The 24382-nt window shown below is 39.0% G+C and overlaps 1 protein-coding gene across 1 annotated transcript in view; it reads left to right on the top strand.

The window, feature by feature from the left end:
* Window positions 1-10417: 10417 nt before the first annotated feature.
* Window positions 10418-24382, top strand: part of ADAMTSL1 (ADAMTS like 1) — a 366380-nt gene continuing 352415 nt past the window's right edge. The window contains exon 1 of the mRNA XM_045563528.1: window positions 10418-10613. The gene's annotated coding sequence lies outside the window, so the exon portion shown is untranslated. The remainder of the gene's footprint in view (window positions 10614-24382) is intronic.

The following is a 24382-nucleotide window of genomic DNA, read 5'->3' as shown; positions in this document are numbered from 1 at the left end:
TTTCTTCTTCTTCTTTCTTATGATGGTGGTAATGATTGGCAATTGATTCATTAACTCTCTTTCCCAGACTTCTTGAGACTAATAATTTGAACATTATAGGCTAAGAATGCCCTCATCACCCCAAGCTTCATTAACTTGAGGCTCTGAGCAACGGAGCCAACTAGGATTAGATGCAAATAGTACATGTCATGACTCAGGATTTCACTAACCCCTCTTCCATCTGTGTCTTCTGTATTAATAATAGCAGCTTGAAGAGAAAATTATTTCAACTAAATCAGAGATTTCACTAATGAGACCTGTACAGATGAAACTGTAGTACTGCAGTATTATTGTATGAATTCTACTATTATATATGGTGGTAATGTTATATGAATTCTACCAAGGTATTAAATTTGATTATGGGGGAACTATTCTTTCCATTGAATGACATTATTCCAATAGAAGTAACACATAGTAAAGAATAGTCCACTTTGAATTAGTTTTCTTAGCAAAATATGAATCTTTGAAAAGGTAGGATAGACTTGAAAAGTTTAATAAATAATGATAGGTGACAAAAATTGCCAATATCCTTATAGTCACTCTAAGGATAAAGAAAAATGATGCTTTCATCACCATAAAATCATTGTCTGATTCCAATCATCTGATTCCATCTTAAAAGTGCTTCAAAGCTGGCTTTCTTTTCATAATCAAAACATTTTATTTTGTATGCTTATACTGCCTTCTTCCAAACAAATTATAAGTGTGTTTTGAGTAAAATTACAGTATAAAAAAGACTGAACAATTTACGTGGAATAACAAAATGTAAAAACCAAGAGAGAAAGTATGAGGGGATTTTTTAAACTACAGACTGAGGAAAGTTTTAACCATTAAGCACAAATTTTTGTTCTGAGCTTCCTACTAACCAAAGGAAAGATGGCAACTCAAGAAGTGACATAGCTCTCACTATCTAAAAAGGAAAAACATACTGACATACTTTTTGTATTTGACTGTTATATTTTGATAATTTGCCATAGAGGTTCTTGCATAATTGAGTTACATAAGCAAAATTATCCTAGATAATTTTACAAAATCTTAGGCATGTTCCATATTTATATGTTTTTCGATTGGCCATTAGTCAAAGCCAGGGGCATATTGTTTATTTATATGGCAATTCTGCAAGAAGTCAGTATGAAATGGTCCAGGTCTGTAGCTTCCTAATGGTCTCAGCTGACAGGAATATATATAGCTTGACTGTTTATTTAGTACTAATAGTTTTATATAGTCCTGCTGCCCACATATTACTTTAAAACATTCATGTTATATTAAACACATTTCTGTCTCTTATAACAGTCTGGAGGTAGGCAGTCCTGGAGCATTATGATACCCCAGAGTTTCAGGAAGCCAGGACCCTTTTCTGGTGCATAGTATCCACTTCAAGGTTACCTCATGGTCCAAGATGGCTGCTCCAGCCTTCACATCATCATTCCACCCACAAAAAAAGGAGGAAAGAGTGAAGCAAGGTATGCCTCTCTCCTTACAAACATTACTTGGAATTTCACACATTTCCTCCACAACATCTCCTTAGCAAGAACTTTGTTGCATGATCACACAGAGCTGCCAAGAGAGGCTAGGAATTGTCTCCATTCTGGGTGGCCATGTGTGTTTGTTACCAAAGCAGAAAAAGAAGAACAGTTATTGAGAGAGAGCTCAGATTTCTGCCACAGATACCTTATTTAAGGTTACAGGAAACAGTCTACTTACGAGACCATAATGAGTCAGACAAGAGGATTTCTACCACAGTCCAAGTGATAAAAAATAGAAAGGGACAGGCAGGGAAGAACAAAGGGAAGACATGTAACCAAAGCAAAAGCTAAGCCTCTATGACCATTTGGACAAGGATGCACTTCCCTCTTTAAGGCAGACCATGACAAAACCATCACAGTCATGGCTGTGCCTTGGACCTTGCTATCTCTTTATTTTGCACCTCCCAGACAGGCCCCCGCCCCCCGCAAAGGTAGTCCTCCTACGGGTGCTCAAGTGGCACCCGAGCAAACTTACCTCCTTCACTTGCTGGCCTTAGGTGCAAGAAACCTCAAAGCTGGAACTTGTGTCCCTTCAAGCTGCTTCCCAAAGCCTCCTGTGATCAGCTACCACCCTGCAATCAGATCCAAGGATGAGGGTTCGCCCTTTTATCCTCAGAACCCTGTGCTTCCCATAACTGCCATTTCTGAGCTGGGAAAATAGGGATTTTAACTTTTAGGAAATGAACATGTAAAAAAGATAAATCTCCTGATTCCTTCAGCTGTGTTTCTCTCAACTGCACCCCATATTTTCCCCTCAGGACACCTGCGTGTACGGTAGTGGTTTTGCTGTTGTTGGCTTGCATTCAGTTCCCTGTGTTGTTACCTTATTATTTTTGCCCTACTTACCAGCTTCCAAGTTCCTTCATGAAAGTCTTTTCAAAAGAAAGGTTCACCACAGTTTCAAGTAGAAAAGATGAAATATCCAGTTTTACCTACAAACTCCATGTCCTTCCTAGAGACTTAAAAAATAAACTCACCGAAAAAATAATAATAATCATAATCATAAATATGTGAGGTAATGCATATGTTAATTAGCTGGTTTAGTAATTTCACAATGTATACATATTTTAAAATATCACATTGGACATCATAAATAAATATAATTTTTATTTATACATTTTAAGTAGTAAATCAATAAAAAAACTATTGCCAATTAATTTTAGTTATAGGTTCTTTTTCAGTATTTCATTATTTGATAGTTTCTGGTGTTTCTTTGTTACAATATTTATAATTGTGATATGAGATCATCTTTTTAACTTAACAGAGAAACCATTAATCTAGCTAGTGTTAACAAATGTAACTAGCACATAACAGTAATAAAATTTGAAGACCACATGTGATCTATTTTATTTTAGAGAAAGAGTACTCTGATTTTCCACGGTTAATTGCTTTTCTGAAATTCAAATTTTATTTCAATTTTAACCTACATTTTCCTTAGTTTTCAGAGACCACCTTTTCTTTTGTAATTCTCCTGTTTGCTTTTGTTTTCCTTTGCTTTTCTTTTTTCCTGCTACAATTTCAGTGGATATACCATATGTTAATAACTCACATGTTAATTTAACAAACATTTATCTAATGCCAGTTACAAACAAGGAGCTATGCTTTGTTCTGTGAGTACAAGATTTCATAATCTTGATATTTATTGTCACAGAATTTGCAATCTAGTTGAAAGAGAGAGAGAGAGATACTCTATTTACAAAAAGGACAGCAGGTGAAAAGTTTCTCTAGCTGTGTGGGAACAAATCTGTGGGGGTGCAGAAAAAGAAACAATTACTACTTGCTACTTATGTTGGTCTAACAATTAAATATTAAAATACCAAATTATAAATTAAAAAAGTATTTGCCACTATGGGGGAAAGATAACTTTTAAAGCTTGAAGCAGGAGAAGTCAGAAATGAAAATCATCAATATTTGTAGACAAGTCTAAAACTTCTACACAATAAAAAACTAGTAAAAATAATATTATTAATAATAAAACAATGAGATGTTTTCCAATAAAAGAAGGGCTCATATCTGTGATATATTAAGAATGTATTCAAATATACAAAAATATCACAAATATTCTAGCAAATAAATGAGGAAAAGAAAAATTTTTTAAAAAATTAGCAGCGGAAGCCTTTATGGAGAAGCTGACATTTAAGCTATGTCTTAAAGAGTTAGATTTTAGCAAGACAGAGATAGGAGGAAGGACCCTCCAGGCAGGAGGGACAGGATGAACAAATACAGAGTAGTCAAAGGACTGGAGTATTCGGGTACTATCAGGCACTCAGTTGGGCTGGAGCATGGCTTTCTATTACCCTGAGACTGGAAGCAGATCGGGGAGGTCCTTGAATGCCAAACGGAGGAATTTGGCTTTTATATTTCGATTCCACTCTCTCTATATTGTCTATAAATCTGTTAACAGCTCTTCACCCTATTGTCTGGCTCTGGTATAATTATTTTATCTGTGGAGAATGATGTCATGGAAATAGTACTGAACTAGGAATCAACGGCCTTGGATTTATGTATTACACTTGGGTTTAATATATGAATATTACAACCATAATTCAAACCTCAACAATTAAAATGATGTCTATGTCAAAAAGCCTACAAGACAGTTTATTTGTTGCCAGAATTCTCTACTGTATCATCTGTTGCATACAGTAGGTGCTCAGTAAGTGCGCATTGAATCTAATTCAATAACAAACACCTGAGATCTGTGACATTATCCTGGCAACATAGTAAAAGGAAAAACAAGGAACACAGGTTTGAGGGTGATGAACGGTTCTATCCTCTCAATTTAGTTCAGTGCTCTGCGTTTTGTTTTTATTTGGGGGGGTAGTGTCTGGTGTCCTAGAATTAGAATCTAAATTATAATAATTTTCCCAAAATTTTATTAGAACTTTTAAATACACAGAAGAGTTGAGAGATATATATAGTAGCCACTCATATCCACCACCTAGAATGGTACTGATGTATTGTTTCCTTTGGATCAGGCTCTGAGCTAGACGACTCTGCAAACCTCTCACTCCATTGTCCACAGCTGCCCTGGGGTGGGGAGAATTGCTCTCTTTGTTCAAAAGCTTAAAATGGAACAAACAAACAAACAAAACCGGGGCTTAGAAAGTTTCAGCCCTTAATTTCCTTAAAGCCCTTCTGGTGATAAATGGAACAGCTAGGATTTGAACTATCTGGCTCCCGAATCCGAGTTCTTTCCACCACACCAAGCAGCCTCCAGCGTTCCTTTCTGCTACTGGTTGGGTCACAGATTTTAATCGAGTACCTACAATATGAGAAGCCCTGAGTTAAGCACTGCAGGCAGTAGGAAGAAGTATAAGCTGAGGCCCTTGGTGCTTCAGGCAGCTGGAAATGAATCAAATCAAATTTTGTAATTGTTAGGTTCCTCCCATAAGTAACATGCAGACATTCTGTGGGGAGAGGAAGACCATGGGACAGAGAATCTAAAAAGATTTTTTGCCCATCAAGCAACCTGCAATAGTGAGTGAGGATAAGTAAAAGCATGGGTCTCACCTTTTCCTGCTTTCTCTGCTTACTCTGTTCTCCTCGCCTGTCAAGCCTTTCCTCGGTTTCTTTTCACCCCCTAGAGGTCTCTGCACATCTCCAGGCCTTCTTCAATTTCCGTTTGCTCCACTGAGGTGCTCCCTATTGAGTCCTCAAACCAGCAATGACCTTTCCCTTCTCTGACCCTTTGCTTTACCAAGGGGCAGTGTAGTTAGTGGTTATGAATACGGGTAGCCTGGGTTCAGATGTTGGCCCTTCCCTTCTCTGGGTATACAATTTGGGCAAGTTCTTTAATTCTCTGTGCCTCAGTGTTCTCCTCTGTTAAAGCGGGTGTACCAGTCAAGATTCTGTTGCAGAGAACAGCATTGACTCTTGCTTATTTAAGCTGAAAGGAATGTATTACAGGGTACTAAAGAGCACACAGAACATTTGAGTTGCCAAAGAAAAAGACTCCAATTTGAGCTTTCTGAAGATTCCCATGCTACTTTGCAGAAATAGATCACCACGGGAGCTGCTGCTTCTTCCACAACCCAGAAGTCATCTGCTGAATGGAAAAGCTGAATGGAAATGCAAGGGTTGCAAGAGCCATGCCCATTATCTCTGATTCAGCAAATACAATGCACGCCCCCATGCCTGCCTCTTGCTATCCACAAAAATGGCTACTGGTTAGCATGGTTACAGACAAACCACATTGCTCTGTAGACATTTTTACAAGCAGAGAGAGCCAGGTGTGGCCTCTGCCTCACTTCCTCCGTCTAAGTTTTAGGGCAGTACTTCTGAGTGGCCAAATTCAAATTACAGCCAGTCCTAGCTGCAAGGGAGTCTGAGAAACATAGTTTCTGGGTCTCTGGCCTCTACATTTCAGAAAGGCACTGGTTGGGATGAATGTTGATAGCTAATCCACCATAAATAGCATCCATATGAGGTTAATAAATACACCTATCTCATAGGGTCGTTGTAAGGCTTACATGACATAATAAATATAAAGTACTTAGAACAGTGCCTGACACATGGGAGACTCTTAATACATGCAGCTACTTTCATCAGTCAACTTCTCAGATGGTGGTTCCATGCAGAGTCAAATGGTTTTTGATAGAGCCCCAAATTTCCCACCCTCTAATAACTTTGATGAAACCACTTATTCTATAAGAGAACCAGATTCCTCATTTGCAAATTGGGGATAATGATCATTCTTCTACCTCATAGAGTGTTCCTATCACACTAGATCATGTGTGAAAGATGATTTGAAAATTCTAGTGAACGCTCTAAAGGCTTGGGTGCTCGATGGATACTGGGTGCACTGGAAAATTACAGAGCTGTACTGAGAGTCCGGTTCTTCCCCTGAGAATACCAGTCTGCTTCCTCCAGTTTCATCTTATTCACCCTTGCACCAGTCTCCCCCTTTAATGTTCAGAATTAGCCAGGGAAATCAAACGACGTCACCAGGTCCCCATGAGGAAAGCAAGGCTCAGACGCTGCCATAACCACCTCCTCAAAGAGGGGAGTGAGGCCCTACCAAGCTCTTCAAAGCCACCCGGCCTCTGTCCTCTACACACCAGTCTCTGCAAGCAAAGGGCCAAGAAAAGAGGCTGGACCTCAGAGAAGAGACAGGTGGCTCCAGAGCAAAAACTGTAACACATTCTCCCCAGGGAGAGAAATTCCGAAAGTTTAGCTCACTCTTTCCTGCCATAAAGCACACTGAATGTTAACAGCTTGCTTCTGTCCAAGCTGGTGTTTTTTAAATTAAGTATTGTTAAATTCATACCATTTGGAATGATGCTTCAGACAGCCCTGACACTCTCGCTCTTGCTTCTGCTTTCATTTCACCTAATATATCGTGCGTGGAGCCAGGAACCGGCAACACGGCTGCCGCGGCTTCTGCAGGGGCTGCCGCTCAGACACTTGCAGACGGCTTTAATTTAGATACCTGAAGAGGAAAAAAGGAACCCGGCCAACGCCCTGCTCAGATGCCATGAGGGGCTTTTCCCCGGCTGCCGTTAGTGTGGATCTCCATTACCTATGGTTTTATGTTATTTTTTTCCTCGGCACTGAAAAGGATTTCAGAAATGAGAAAGTTGGGAGACAGAGAAGCTATAGACTGCAATAAGATACTTTCCATCACCAGGTAACATGTACCCATAGTAAACCCTGGGAGCCTACTTTCTACCCCTTCGCCTCTGCTATAAACATCCCCCTTCACCACATCAGTGCCAGCATCTGACCACGTGTGCGGGCATACACAGAGAAACAGAAGTGTGTGTGTCCGCGTAGGAGACCAGAGTGCATTTAGAGTCACAAAACCCTGGCTCAGGGGCCACTTCTAGCCAGTGGGGCCTTAGTCAGGTCAATTAACTTCTCTGAGCCTCAGTTTCCACATATGTAAAATGAGGTGAGTACTTAACCAGTATCACAAAGTACTTATAAAGGTCAGATGAGATTTTAGATTTAACATTATTTTGTGATCCTTAAAGATATTACATAAACTTTGCTAATTGTCAAAATTAGCTCATTCCAAAAACTTTTCCCAGTCACTCTAATTGAACTTGATTTTGTTCTGCTTTTGCTGAAGTTATAGTAAACTTGGAATTTCCCCTGTACTGTGTAACTCTGGACTATGCAATTGTTTTCCTAGATGCTCTGGGCATTCCCAACAGAAAAGAAAATACTGTGAAGGACCAGAAGTATGAGATGCTGTGGGGAGCATCCTCTGGGCATTCAATAAATGATTAGGCTTTGAATTAAAAATAGTGTACTATCCAGTGACTTCCTTGAGGTGCCCATCTTGCTGTACATTGGCACACCAATCAAAACACCAAGCAGAAATTTCTGACTTGAAATATCTAGGCAATATTTATTTCCAAAGCAGAAAAGAAGCTAGACTAGCATGCAAGTGCAAAAATAACTGCCAGTTATTTTTGGACTATGCCAAATTTTTTTTCTATTTCTCTACAAATGATACCTTGTTCCTAGCATAGTTGCTACCATTCCTTTCACCACTACCTGTTCTTTCCTTTGTATCTGCCTAATGAGTAAAGTTTATGTATAAAGATGGAGGAGGTGGTACTAGAACTAGTTGGAACTCTTTAGCTAATGACTCTGATCGGAGGAAAATCCCTTTAGCAAAAAGCTCTAATGTGTAAAAGAGAGACATATATAATGAAAGTTTATTTCAATCAATCAACCTTTTTTAACGTGATGAAGATTTCAGATAACAGCAGCCAACCATTTTTACATTTACTTGTGAATAGTCTCTAGCTTATGTGCTTTATCTAGTGTTTGAGAGATTTGTAAAACTAATCTTTCTGAAAGGGAAAAGCATATTTCAAGAATAGAACCTCTTTGTCATGGATCTGTACTATCTATTTTTTTAGGTCCACATGAGGAGAAAGGTGAATCCTTGTATGCCCTTGACTTTCCTAACAGGTTGAAAATGGGGGCCGGGCGCGGTGGCTCACGCCTGTAATCCTAGCACTCTGGGAGGCCGAGGCGGGTGGATCGCTCGAGGTCAGGAGTTCGAGACCAGCCTGAGCGAGACCCCGTCTCTACTAAAAATAGAAAGAAATTATCTCGACAACTAAAAAATATATATAGAAAAAATTAGCCGGGCACGGTGGTGCATGCCTGTAGTCCCAGCTACTCAAGAGGCTGAGGCAGGAGGATCGCTTAAGCCCAGGAGTTTGAGGTTGCTGTGAGCTAGGCTGACGCTACGGCACTCACTCTAGCCCGGGCAACAAAGTGAGACTCTGTCTCAAAGAAAATGGGATTTTTAAAGTTCCTCTCTCTCTAATTGATAAACCATATGAAGTAAGTAACGTGAAGTTGAACAACCTGCTTTTCTTCACCTTTTTGAAAAGCAACACTGCAAGTATGTATATAGGCAGATCTGCCTGTATTCACATGCCCATTATGGCTTGATCAGGTTTTCCATATTTGTGTGTTTCATACCTCTTTTCAGTACTTTTTAATAATGAAAGGAAAGAACATTAATTCTAAATGTCTTCTATGTCCACTGCATTTATTTCTGGGCTATCAGGGGATCTTTAAAGGGAAAACTTCCTGGTGGCACACCTATGGAAATGTAAGGCCAACTTGGCTGTTTCATTCTTTCAAACCTCAATGATTTCCTTTGCAGATAAGGGGAAATACATTCCTGTTTGACACTTGACACTTTTTCTAAAACTGTAATAAAATCTTCCTCTGGTGGAGTCAAATCTTGCTTGCTGGTGGATTAAGCAGTTTCAGAAGCTTCCTGACCTTCTTGCTGTTGCGGGCCCTGTCGTCATTTCACTGCTCATTAGCACTTCCTCCAGGGCTGGACTGGCCTGGAAGATCATCCTGTCCAACCCTCTTGCAATAGTGGACAGAAAAAAGAGGTAAATTTCAGTTCAGCCTTTTCTGCATCGTAGCAGCTCCGATAAAGGATGTGGGTGAGGTGTGGAGGAGGCTGAAACTGTTGGTTAAAAGAAGGTTTGGGGATTAACTGAGGATTTAATTCATCCTTCCTTTCCCTCCTGCTGCTAAAGCAGATAGTTGGGAGTTGGCCGTGTGTCAAAACCAGGCTGTTCCTCAACCCCAAATTTCAGCCCCACTCATCCTGGACTCTTTGTTAAGGGCTTCTTTTTAAACTAGGGGATCTAAATTTCTAATTGTGCTTTTAGAATTAGTAAACCTTGGATGTTTTAAACTGTCACTTTACAAAGAAGCAACTTGGGGTGTGTGTGTGTGTGTGTGTGTGTGTGTGTGTTTCAAATTAAGTCCTCAATACACAAAATAACTTCTGTCATTGTTTAGGTTTAGTGAGGAACTTTTAAAGACTTATATAGTATCCCTTTTCCAAGTCAAGAGGGACAGTAAAGAGGAACTTTATGGAGGAGAATAAAGCAGTTGTCCAGAACACGTTTAAAGGGCACATTAAGTCAGTTTTTGTCTATGGCTCTTTCCCTTTATGGCATATGTTATATATTGACAGGGATTAAGTTTCTCTCCTGAATGGAACAATACACAGTCACAGGGAGCTACTGTACTTTACAAAGCAACAGACATCAGCACACGCAAATGACAAATAGAAATGTGTCTCACAAAGAACTAACCAGGTTCGTCAGAGCACAGTGGTCTGCTTCATCTTTTGCAACTCTGCATCTTTTGCATTTCTCTTCTCGCTCTGCTGCTCGCTCGCCTTTCTTTTTCGTCCTTTTCCCCCTTTTTTTGCTCACACTGTTACACTTTCTCTGTCCCCCTGGCTTTGTTATTCAGCATGTCTGATTAGCAGGAGCCTGATTGGCTGGCTGCCTGCTCCGAGAGAGATTCCATTCAGCTTACCCCCCACCCATCCACCCACCCACCCCTCGGTCAGGAAATGTGAGCGGGGCTGATGGAAGCTGATAGGCAGGGCTGGAGTGTTAGCACCAGTACTGGATGTGACAGCAGGCAGAGGAGCACTTAGCAGCTTATTCAGTGTCCGATTCGGATTCCGGCAAGGATCCAAGCATGGAATGCTGCCGTCGGGCAACTCCTGGCACACCGCTCCTCTTTCTGGCTTTCCTGCTCCTGGTAAATGCCTTTTCGTTTCAATACATTGCTGTTGCCATTGAGTCTGGGTGCTGTTGGGGTGTTGTGTGTGTGTGTGTGTGTGTGTGTATCTTTATCTTAAAACTGCAGGTAAAATAATTTACATGATTAAAAAAAAGAAAACAGAAAACTCCTTCTAGAATTTTAACCCCAACTTTCCAAGCAAAATGAAGTCTGCAAGAGTTTCTGGAATTAGTTCCAGCTATATAATAATACTGATACATGAACTTTGGGATATACTGCATGGAGTTCGTGTGCTGAGGACGGTATAAATGGTGGTGTGTATGCTTGGAATTTGGATAACAGACGTCCTGAAATCAAACTCACTGTGGTGTTACTGGAATTTTTTGAAGGATAGGCTATGCGGGGCTTTCCCCTATTGCCTTTTATGAATTATTTTCCCTCTCTGCACATGTGCTACAGGTCCAGGTAAAAAGAGGAATGAGAGCCTCCTTGCAGCCAACCCAGATTATAGCTCATAATTACTGCAAGTCATTTATGGATACAAGTTAATACCAGTATTTATGAATTGAGGATTACAGTCTTTGATCTGAAATTTACTTTTGAAGAAGAAGGGAAAAAAATGATGACTTTTTGTACGGCTGATTTCCACAGTCATAGTGATAAGATGCTCTACTCTTGAACATCAGTACACACTGCATTTTTGACTCAAAGTAAACGTTCCGTTGTGACTCATACTTGGTTTTATGGGCAGAAAATGAACATTTACTGTCCAAAAAAAATCTACACTCAAAATATTAATAGCAATGCACATTTTTTTTAAAAAACCAGAGAGTTCTGGGCAGGCAGCTTAGTAAACCTCATCTGAAGTTTTGATTACAAAATTTGCACACACTGATCCAAACAAACGTGATTGTAGCTCTCCTTGTCATACTTATGACATGCCAGAACTTCCTCAGAAGGTAACAAGGCAAGAAGGGAATAAGGCAAAAATGCAATGAATGTATAGATTGCATTGATTTGTTGATGGAGAAGGAATATTTTGTTCTGATTAGATTCTGATGAATTTGGTCTGCACTGTAATTTTGAAGAAGGAAAGCAATCCATTTGGTACAAATTGAAAAACTCCAGGAAGATTCATCAGATAGAGTAATCAGACAGTGATTAAATATTTTATACTTTCCCACTTCTTAATGATTTGCATTATTGTAGCTAAGAAATTATAATGCTGCAAGTGCTATAAATATAGAAATATATTTTTAATTTTTCATAGAAATTTAAAGGCAAACTAAATTTTAAGCATGAATGGACTATGCATTTTAGTTGTTCTGAGAAATAGAAAAAACAGAATGTTTAGGTGTGCTTTATGACTTGCAGAGCACACAATTTATGAAAGGTGTCTCATTTTTTCCATATGGGATGTGTTACTTGTATACACCATTAGTTTGCATTGTCCATCCTTCTTCATGATTTTTTTAAAAGTGTGTGCTATTTTCCCATTAAATTGCATCACACAGCAAATTACCATTACACATTACTTTTTTTGATATTTTCATATGGAAGTATGACCTCATTATACTTCAGTCAAACTTTCCCATTCAGGAATAGATTGTTTTGCTACTTGTTTGGTATATACATTATATCCCTTTTTGATAGCTTGAATATCCATGTATGCATTTGAGCATATGATTAGACTTACGTGGGAAAAAAGTGCTTATTTCAGAAGGACTTAAAACATATTATGTTGAGATTATAATAATTGTATTATGAAGATAACATGAAGTCAAACCTAGGTTTGTCTTACGCCTGCATTTAAATGAATTGGGAATCTGAGAGTTATGCTACAAAAAAAGAACTGATTGGTGGGTGTCTACATACATCCCTGTGCACAGCAATAACAGCATTAGTAATAACTGTCATGTATTTTATATTACCTCTGAATGTGCCAAACTCTAGGCTAGTTGTTTGAAAAGTATTACAATGAGTCCTTACGATAATCATGCAAGTAAGGCATTTTTGAAGTCATTTTGCAGATAATGAAACAAACTTATATTTGAACCCAAAGGTCAAAAAATGGAGAGAACATAACTTGTTTGCTTTGTACTAGGGTGGTAAATATTCAGCAATAATGGAAACAATGGTGTGGGTTGGTCTGTACTCTTTGTTGAAGATATTTAGGCCTTTTGCATTGCCTTGGAAATTAAAGATTTGTATGATATAATGGGCACTTCTTACACCTGCTCATTAACTGCCCCCTTTAGCTTTGTAGCTAAAATTAAATTATTGGCTTAAGAGAAAGCGACCTTTAGCCTGATCTGTAGTGGACTTAGAACTAGAAGTGTGACATTGTCAGTTCACCTTAAGGCCCGACAGAGAAATCGAACTGGGGTGGGGAGGGGAGGCTTGTTTTTCCTATAATTCTTTTATATATTATAAGATTCCGTCTACTACTAGAATTATTTTAAGCAATTTCTAGAGGTCTCTTTAACTTAATTGAAAAACATCCTATTTAGGGGCAAGCCCTGTCTCTACCTCATGTCATTGACAGCTGAATCATCTACACATCTGTATCATGACTTGGTTCTTGAGTGTGTACAAATACTGAATGTTGTTCGGCCTCAGTTTTGTCAAAATCCTTTCCCCTTGGGACGTTATTCCCGAGAGAATGGGCTTTGTCTGTCTTTTGTGTCTATTTTAGGTCACCACCCATATTTTCATGCACAGAGCATGCATCATAGACTTCTCTTTTACCCTGGGCACAACAGGACAGTAGCCCCGATCAAGAGATTTCATCTTGATATTCAGGTCGAAGTAAGCCACTTAAACCACTTTCCCAATCTTCCCATCCTGCTCCCCTTTTAAAATCCCCCTCCTTTGTCCCAATTGTTTGGCTCAAAAGGAATGTGGCAAAAACCATGACTGGCCATTGACATATGTGTCCATCTACACTTGAAGTCAAATCACTCCTTGTCAGAAAGGCATTTAATCAAATTTGCATTTGCTTTTTGTTTCTTTTAAGTGGTTTTAAGCTCTTTTGCCTGCTATTGTGAGAGTTGCAAGAGTAACACTAGGAATTATAATAAAGTACATGTGTTATTCTGCTGAATTTCTTTTTCTTCTCTGCACTAATTTATACATGGCAACTAGTCAAACACAATAGCCTATTCCCTTCAGTCCCTCTGGCACTGTTTTCCACTATTATCTAAGTGGATCTATCTTGGATGGGGAGAAGCGCCATTAGCTTGTGGAATGAATGTTAAATCCCTTATTTATAGCAGACTGTGGCCTTTTCCAGCAGTGTGCGTGTGAGTGTGTCCACGTGTGTGCACAAGCACCTTTCTCTACATGTATTTCTTATTCTCATACCTACATTGTCTTTAAATCAAGCTCGAGGACTTTTCACATAAATCTGCAGAACATAGTGAAGTAGTTATTTAAAAATTATTTTCTTCATGTTTTTGTGACATTTCTTATCCAGACATGGTCAGCTACATTTGAGTTTTCTCAGGTTCCTGTTTGTAGGGTTTCAGTTTGTTTGGGACCATTTTCTGGCCATCGTTATTATTTTCATGTGCACCAGCTCTATTCCTTCACATAAGTTGAGGGAAGAATGTCCAATAGTGGTCACTAGTGAACTACAGAAGAATCCTGTTACACCAGGAAAGTTTTGCCTTGAGAGATTATATGAACACTGAAGACTTCTGAGAGAATGAATAAATGAATATATGTGTGTGTGTGTTTGTACGTTTCTGTGAGTGTTAAAGCATGTCGGTGTCCCTTTACCATTATGTATGAATGAAGTGGAAAGCAGTCATTGAGCACTCCATGGGCTAGGTTATTACCCAAATTTAGGAGCTGCACTAAGTTCACTGTTTTAGTAACAAAATTAAAGTCAATTGTACAATTTTTATCAGTAAAGTGTGGTTGACCCCTGTACCAGTTACTCATTTGTTGTCATCTCAGTTTATTTTGGGTACATTTTGCACAGGAATTATGTTAGGATGAGACACAGTCAGTATTTTGGTTCCCTCTTTTTCTATGGCTTAATCAAAGTATAATTTTAAACTCTTCCAGGAAAAATACAGCATTCTATGAATTTCTGCATTTTCTGCAGCACCTAGCAGAGTGCCTTGTATATGCAGGCAACATAATTAAGTGTGAACTGAATTAAGAGAGAGAGAAAAGAACTTACAGAGACTATCAAATTATTCTCTAATTCTTTACATTTTTGATGTTTCCTAACTTCATATATATATAGTCCAGTTTCTCTGGTCAAGTGACAGCTCTGCTTTTAATTTGTGTATTTTTCAGTTTCCAGGACTGACATGTTCTCCGGTCCAATTATTCAAGCTTCATTCTGTCCTTCCCTCGTAAGCATATTCTACTATTTCTGTGGTCTCCTGAGTAGAGTGACCTAGAAGTGACCTCTTCATAGCATGGGGGACCAGAGTCTTTTCTTGAGTGAGAGCATTCCTTGAATCACCACGAATAACCTACTGGTTAAGTATGTTGAGATAATCACAGGAAAATGTGTCTAAATCAAGTTTTAGAGTCTTGTCGTTGTTACTAATTTTCTTCTTTTAGAGAGCTGGCTTCAAACTTTGTGTTTTCAACAGAATGAGACAAGTGCATGTCATTTTCTGTCTACATCATAAAAACCATACCATGTGGTTGAATTTTGGCTTGATTGGCAGTGCTGGTTCATGAGCGGCTTAGGACTGGCATACCAGAGGTGATGTAAGTCCTCAAGGATCCTAATTGAAATAGGCCAGCACAGCTGTGTGGGGAGCCTGCCTGCTCACTGGGGTAAGCTGTTGCTATCAACCCCTTCTTTCCATGAGCTCAAAAATAAATGACTAAATCTCCCCAATTCCCGAACTTCAAGATTAAAACCTACATTGAATAAAGCTTAACTGTTCTGTTTCCCCTCCCAGGGACTTTGCTAACTGGAGCACCCAGCGTGGAGGGCAGTTAGTTAGTTAAAAGTGTTCTGGCCATGTCAAGAAAATGCTCTAGCGGCTGTGGTCTGCAGCCAACAGTGACCTCTGGCTTTTCGTTTATTGGATATCCCAAGAAACTCAGTATTTATAAATCAGTTTGAATGTTTTCCTATATTCACAAATGTTTTCTATTTTGGTCATGGAAATATATTTTCTCTCAATAATTAATTATAACCTCTATTAGAAGAAATATCATAATTTCTGGGTTCAAATAGTCCTACCCCAAATTCCAGCAATGTATAGTCAGAATTTAGTAATTGCTTGTCAGAAGGCAGAAAGAGTTAATTGTAATCTCTAATCTGTTTTTCAGTGTAGTTTTTTTTTTATAGTTCTTGTGCTCCCTTGCATTTATCTCCACTGTTGCACTTCTCATCATTGACTTCCGTTTCCCTCTGCCCCACAAAGCTGTGGGCGGTGGGCAACAGAGGAGGGACTTGTTACTCTTGCCTCTGTCAGAATGCCTGGTAATTAGAGCTCAGTAAATGTTGTTGAATGAATGAATAAATGGATGAATTAGGGTGACTTCTCAAGAAAAGATGAAAAGAGGGTAAAGTACAAGGAGGAAGGGAAACTGTGAACAGTCATTTTACATGTGAAACATTCCATTATTTCTGGTTTTGGTAACAGACCAAGTCAACAACCCTAATAAATTCAAAAGAGAAGACATGTATTTTGGGTTTCTCTATGTCTGTCTTAAACATACACAGCCACACAGTGAACAATTGAACAACAATCCCTTTTGCTATTGTTAATTAGAATGAATCATTTTGCATGTTTCATATATTTTGTATCCATTTAGTTCTCAAGTATTTTGCCCTTTACAAAACTTGTCCTCAGGAACAAAATGATACTTACATTAGCTACAGTTTTGGAAATGCTTGGAACTTGGAAATACTTATAAACTCTCATGTTGACAGAAACAGTGCTATGGATTCATCAAAACCTATTTCCTCTTACTACTGGGCACGAAGATAAACTGTCTTTCCCAGCCTTCCCTGTGATTGAATGGTGCTACGTGGTTGAGTTCTCATCAGAGGAATATAGCTAGGTATGTGGCACTTCTAGGCATGACCTCCCACCCCCATATTATCTTCCAAGCGTCAAGCACAGTCTCTTTACCTACCTGCCAGATGCAGAGAATCCGGTAGAAAATTCCAGGACTCTAAGGAATGGCAAAGCCACCACAAGGAAGGCCTAGGTCCATTGATGTCTACATGGAGCACGGCCCCTCACCACCACTCTCACAGACTTACACTGTGAGCATTCATTTAACCATGAGCAAGACATAAACTTTTGTTGTGTAAAAACACTGAAATTTTGGAATGGTGTTGTTTGTTATACTGAAGACCTTTTTAAATAACATATGCTTCAAATTTAGGTGCTATGCATATCAGTACTTACTCATAAGTATGTACTAATACCACTTTCCATTTATTATATGGGGAAAGAGAAATAACAGGATGCCACATCATCCTAATGGTGGTTTTATCTTTGTGGCTTGCAATTTACTGCATACCTAGAATGTGTTAAGTAGTTGAGGGTATGTGTCAGTGCTGCAGGAAAAATAAGAAAATGGGTCCATTTCTCAAACAGAATCCAAGAGTGATTGGAGAAGTGGTAAGACGTGAGGAAAGAAACCAAAAGAGGAAGAGCTGTAATAAAACAGCTGGAATCTCCTGGGGCAGATCAGTACCAAACAACCAGGCCAAGGACACAGAGCCACGCAAATCCAAGGGGAAGATAATGACAACAGAAAAAGACACTGAGAAGCAGAAACCAAGGTGCAACACTGAAGCTTCTCCAAAGACAGGATGTCAGAAAATCAAAGAGTAAAAAATTGACAGAGAGGGGAACAGACTCCCAAAGGCAATAAAACAAATGTTTTACACAGCAGCATGTAAAGTAAAACCCACTTCTGGAGTATACTGAGCCTCAAACAATCTTTGACACATTTTTCTTGGAGGTGTCCAAGTGCCATGAAAGAATACTTGTTTTAGGGCGGAGCCACCTGGGCTGCAACACTGTTTCCAGCTCCACCATCGTGGCCAGTCACATAACTCTCCTGATCTGTCTGCCCATCCAGCCCCTGGTGCACATTCCACCTACCTCTCCAGGATGCTGTCAGAGGCAAAGGCACCATCTGATGTTGAAGTCCTTGGTAAACTTCAAAGTACTACAATAGTTCAAGTCATACTTTCCTTCATATGTAAATCATTTATCTAGCACCAACTGTCTACCCAACACAGAGCCAGGCTCCAATGGAGATAGATAAAGGCTCCATGGAATATAAAGACACAAGTCCTTGCAATGAGGAGCTTGGTAGTTTGTTGGACATTTGTTGTTAATTTTTACAATTTTTCAAAAGAGAACTCTCCTGTAGGCAACAGGTCTATGGTGGACATTATTATTTTCAACTGTCCCATAAGCTTATAAATAACCCTTCTGCACCTGCTTAGATGCTATTTGTTTAACCCTCTTATCCATAGGTAAAGAGGTAAATTATGGCTTGCCACAGATTATGAATGTGCTATTTTCATGAATATTATCAGTCACTATTTTGACTTCAAACATTAAAAATTAATTTTACAATTTCTATAGTTCAGTATATCAATTTGTGCAACAGGGCACAATTAAGAATTAATTAAGATTCATTCTTTAGGGAAAAACTATTCTCAAAGCAAATTGTTATCATTGAGAGAATTATCATTCTGTGTGACCAATATCTAGAGAGTGTCATCAGCCCCACTTATCACTGGGGAATCATGGGGAATCATCCTGCCAGACTACAATCTTACATAGGTTCTCACTCCATCATGCTTATTTTTCGACAACCAAAATCCATGCAAAAAAACAAAACAAAAACCACACATATTCCACTTGGAATTATAATTCTGTAAGTGCAATTACTATACTAGGTTGCATCTCCTGTCTTTGTTCGATTTTGCCTAAAGTTTTTATTAAAGTAAATTAATTACAATAAAACCGAAGTGACCTTGTGCATCAAAAGGCGGATAGTTGAAAGAAAGAGAATGGCAGAAAAATCACGTGTGTGAGCATACGCCATTTATAATACAAAAGATTTATTCCACTTCTGAGGCAAGAAATTGCAGGACTCTAATAGTTTCACCACCTGTGAATTATTTGGGTATACCACATAAGCGGGTTCTTTCTTCTATTTGTTTAAAGAAATAAGTGGTATGTTTGCCAATTCTACACTACATTAATTTTCACGGAGTTTCCATTTTCATCTTCATTGCTTTTTCAGATTTTTTTCCAAAGCTTCTGCCATTCTCCAACTAAAGCTTTGGGTATTTTCCCCTTCAATTTTTGTCCAGGGACTTTCTCTAAGTCAATTCAGCCTGTTGGCATAAATGTCGGGATGAAGGAGTGTGATAACCTAAGACATCCTGACATAAATTCCAAGAGCACTAAAGAAATGAGACAGGAAATTGTGAGCAACCTATAATAAATTCAAACTGTCCAATAAAATAAATATACCTCACTTTGTTCCCATAGTAAGGTATGGTAAGGTGTCCGATTTCTCAGCCTACTTTGCCGGCTGCAATCTCAGTCACCATTTGAAGTCTGTAAGGGTATTGTTAGAATATTGTACTTCATCAGTAGAACCAGAAATGAAAAAGGGTAATGGAAACAATAAGAACTCCTACTGTTCAGGTGCTGAAGTGAGATTTGGAGGAAACGTTTTTAGAAATAGCCTGTTCTTTCATTCTAGTTGTTATAACCATTTGTCATTGAGACCTAATACAATTTACCTGATGTGCCATGCACTTTTCTTTTGGGGCTTGTAGCTTGTCTAAGATAACAAATACGCTTTGAAATTACTGTTATGGAGTTAGTTTAATTGGCATTTAAATTCCCAGGTCAAAGATTCATAGTGTTTTAGAACTGAAAGGAGTCTTTGAGGTATGTAGAATGTGACCTCAATCGACTATGGTCTCTTTGAAGGCAGGAGTTTGGTTTACTTTGTCTCGAATGTCTTTGTATCCCTAGCATCAGGCAAAGAGTTTGATACACACAAAGCACTCAAGGTAAATTTGTTATTTAACAAATGTATTAATTGCCTATTCCGGCCCTTTCATTTTGCAGATAATCGAATTTAAAATATAAATGTCTGCAAAGAGACTGAGTCCTGTTTGCCAAGAACACCTAGTAGATAGGATCCGGATCCTGGAATCTGGGTCTCTTTCTTTTGAGTCCATCCTCCTTCTGTTGAGTTCATTCCCTTTCTATTATACTGTGTGGCCCCTAAGGACCTTTAAAGAACAACCGTCAAGCTGGTGTTGGAAAGAGGGATTGAAATGTTGAAATGTCACATGCAGAAGGAACGGAGGAACAAAGAAACTTCTGGAAAATAATCTTGAGTTAAAACTTAAGGATCATTGTTGGTTTATAAATGTCAGGATGACCAGGCAAGAACAGGGGACTAAAATCTGTAAAGCTTGTCTCTTTCCCTAGACTTGTGTCAGATCAATGAGCTTCATTTCTCTTGCTTCCAAATCAATGAAAAAAACTGAATAATTTGCCTATGTAGATGTAAAAATAACTTTATACGGGATCTTGCACATAGTAGGACCCCAAGAAGTGTTAGCTTCCTTCTCCTCCCTCCCGCAGTGCAAAATGGCACATTCATTGAGAGTGTGCTGTCTATCGGGCACTGTGCTAGGTAGTGAGTATACTGTGCTGAAAAAAACAGACATGGTCCTAAAGGTGGGTCTTTCGACCTATGCTACCAGGATTTGGGACAGGGCTGGGGAAGACTGGAATTAATTGGCCAGTACTTTCCACTGGTTTTAAATTGCTGTCACGATACTATTTTCTTTAAACTGTATATTTAACTATTGCTGATGTAAGGGGGTCTCTGCCTAAAGAAATAGACACATTAATTCATTATTTATAGTAATTCAAGAAAGAATGTGTTAGAAAAACTCTAAATCTCTAAAGATTTATATTTAAGGTCATTTCTTTTCGTTATGCCTTTTTTCCCCTCTGAAATCCTCTTTTTTAGTAATACTGAAACCTAAGCTTAATGAGTATATTACTTTGTCTCTGTGTTTATTTGATACATAAACACCTGTCTTTTCCATCTAGAGCTATGTTTTAGTAGTGAAACCTTTAAACCAGACCCTCATTCAAGTGACTAAAGGCCAGTCAGCCACATGTAGAACACTAATGACAATAGGTTTTCCCTCAAAAGGTTCGCTAACTTCAGTTTGGTGGTGCTGGGACTCTTATGAGTGGGAATGTTTTGGTTACAGGTTCTAGAATCTTGATTTTAAGAAACCTATGCCCACTTTACAGTTCTAGATAACTTAGAGAAGTGATTCCCAGACTTAGATTTCATAGACCATTAAAATTTCAAAACCAAATAAGGATTGGTGTGCAGGTAGAGGTATGGAAAACAAAGTTTCTAATTTCTTATTTTGTTAACTAAGGACATTTAATAAAACAAACTTCTACCAGCATAGTTTCAGAAATGAAATAACATTCGTTAGTACTAAAGAGAGTACTTGCTTTGACGTAAGAAACAATTTGTATTAAATTATCTAATTCTCTTAAGAACCCTATGGATGGAGTAGTTACAATTCCCCAGTTTACAGATGGAGAAACTGAGGCACAGAGAGGTTATATAACATGTCTAATGTCACTCAGCCAGTAGTGACAGAATGCCAATTTGAACCTAGGCAGAGTTCATTCTTGTCCCAACTTCAGTTTCTTTCATTGGTGCAAGAAATTAAAGGTCATTGGAAAATCTAAAAGTTCCAGGTACATAATTTCAGAAGAAAAAAAAACAAAAACACTAAACACATTTAGCTTTATGGGAAACTAACCAATGTCCTTATTTTTGTCTCTATTCATCAATAAAAACTTTGTCAGGAACTGGCCTGCTCTATGCCAATCACCTTCCTTGAGACACAAAAAAGAACAAGACACAGTCACACCCCCAGGAAGCTCACAGACACCAAACAAAGTTTTAAAATGATAACACAGACCACGGCTGAGCAGGGGGTATGAGGTACCGTAGCAGCACAAAGACAGAAACAGAGAACAGGAAGGATGCGGGCATTTATTGTGTGCAGCGTCCCAGGCTCTGTCCTAGGCAGAGCACAGCTCAGTGAAAGTTCGCCAGGCAGACAAGAGACAGGGGGTCATTCCAGGCAGAGGGACCTGTGTGGACAAAGGCCCAGAGGAAGGAAAGGGAAGGTGAGTTCAAGGAACAGTGAGTAAATACTCATAGCTGGGCACAGCCAGTTCAGGCAGGGGCCTTGCAGGCCACATCCAGGACCCAAGTTTTTGTTCTAGAAAGACAAAAACTGTGATGGCCATATGGCGTGCAGAGGCCTGGAGAAAGGAGCCCGCAAGGTGTAAGATTATTGCACTTGTCCTGGTCAGAAGCCAACAGGGGCAGTTGCAGCAGCAGCAATGACGAAAAAGAGGGCAGAGCTCCCTACATTGTTATTAGTAAGAAAAAACCTGTGGGCTTCCTCCTTCCGCCTTACAGCTTGAGGCCTCCAAGGCTCTTAAAGTACCAGCTGTGTGCCAGGGCTCTTTAGGTCCCTCTGCTTTACACAGAGCCCGGAACCCGGAGCCTAGAACCGAGTAGGTGTGCAATCCGTGCCTGCTGAATGACGGTGTGAAAGGGTGAATAATTTTATTCAAGGCCTCCCTTGTAAAATTTTTGACCTACAGTCAGGGGTTATTTTTTCCAAATTATGGAAGGCCTTTGGGAGCAACAAATGTATCAGTATCCTAAAAAGTTAAGAACTGTCTGTCACTTAGCAAAGTCTGAATTCAGGCCCAGCCTTTCTGAAGAGATCGCCAAAACGTTGTGACTTAACCCTTTGTTCACTCTCAGTGAACCTTTCAAAATAAATAGAGGCTATTTCAAAAGGGCAGTCATGTGTTTTTTGAAAGCTTTATGATGCTCAAGTAACACAAGCCCATAACATGGAATCATTTTTGTACCTTCAAGTGATTATTGTAGTTCGAGGCTATAGTATTTTTGCCACATGTGGTCATTTATCTGTTTTCTCACCCAACAGTGCCCTATTTAACTCTTCAGATTCATGTCACAATTATGAATCTTTCCATGGGACGCCAGCAAATATCTTTGCCCTTCTTCTTGCAGCTCTCCACGTTACTCAGTATGGGCTCCATATGTGGGGTTTTCTTTGAAAGAAGCTAAAACTCCAGTAAAAGACATAGCATTGAGAGCTAAATTTATCTGCCTAGGTTAAATACTAATTGCGGTCTTCAGAAAATAATTGAGCCATATCTGAAATTTCTAAATTCATCATTTTATACTAAAAACACAATTTGACTAAAAAGATAACTCACAAGTCCTATTAAAGTGTGAGTTAAATGTCACATAAATTCTTTATATATTTTTTCTTTATAAATCCAATTGCTAAAGCATCAGATTTTTAATCAGGTGTTAGAATCCTACGTGTCTGTAATTTCTTCTCCTAATTATAAACAAGTAGTCTGCAACGTGCACATAGCTCTTTACACAGCATTAGTACAAAATTGATTATAGGTTGGCCTCACCTCTTAAAGTAGATTTGCTTTAGAACAGTATCAAATAGGTATTTATGTTTTAAATCAGATAGTCCTTTTTACTTTTGTTTGGACATCTACCACTTTTACTTTCCTTCCTCCTTCCCTGAAATTGACTGAAAACAGAATTAAAACCTCTTCAAACTTAGCAAAAGGAAAAAAAAAATGTGAATTTCAGTCTCCTCCTGGTGCCAAGTACTGTGCTATTTGTTTGTATATGTTATGTCAGAGAAGCCTGGCCACAACCCATTTTACAGATCAGAAAACTGAATACTAAAACCTAAAAGGTGATATGAATTTCTCAACTTTTCATATATGTGAGGTCAGTTCTTATAGCAAATAAATCATATTAAAATATGCAGGACAGATTATTTTCCATGTTGTTTGAACTATGTTTTTGGCCTTTGTTAGCAAGAGCCTCCCCAATGTGCTGAGTGATTTCCACGGTTTCAGAACCAAGTTTATTAGAGTTCACAGCTTGTACCGTATTTCATCGATCCTAAGATACACATTTTTTTTCTGACTTTAGAAACTCAAAAGCGTCTCATAACTGATAGCAGATCATAGTTTCGTGAATGGCATTTTTAAAAAGTTCATAATGGTGCATAAAATAATAAAGTGACTTCAATCTATGCGATCTTGGATTCAATGCAATACTGTATCAGGGCCATTCCAATATCTAACTGATGGGAGCAAAGGTAGGCTTAAAAATCAGGTGCAGAAATATGATTACGGAAGCCTCCCATTCACCAGCCTCTGACGCAGATGGGTCCTGCCTTTGTTTGCTAATCTTCCCTGACCTGAAGTACTGGAAAGAGTTCGTACGTTGATCTCACCTTAGCTCTGTTCTGTCCCCTCCCAAGGTCAAAGCCCCTTGCCTAGGACCTCCTTTCTTCTTCATCTATGTGTGCCTCAGTGTTCTTATCTGTAAGTAAGTGTAATGCAGTGCAGTTGTTCCCGGTGTTTGGTCACTATCACAATCAGCTGGGCACTTGTCAAAACTGTGAAGACCCAGGCCTGTCCTACTTCAAGGAGCCTAGGGCTCTGTGTATTTTATTAGCACTCCAGGGGATTCTGATATACAGCAAAGTCTGAGAACCTCAGGAGTTATGGTTAAGGGCCAGACTTCCTTGTTTCAAATCCTGTCTTCACTAGTACAGCCTTTCTACTATTGTCCGTGCCCCAGTTTTCTTGTCCGTAAAACAGGGATCAACT

The sequence above is a fragment of the Lemur catta genome, chromosome 10, assembly GCF_020740605.2.
Source record: "Lemur catta isolate mLemCat1 chromosome 10, mLemCat1.pri, whole genome shotgun sequence".
NCBI classification, from domain to species: domain Eukaryota; kingdom Metazoa; phylum Chordata; class Mammalia; order Primates; family Lemuridae; genus Lemur; species Lemur catta.
The sequence above is the reverse complement of the archived record's forward strand: the minus strand, read 5'-3'. Positions and strand labels throughout refer to the sequence as shown.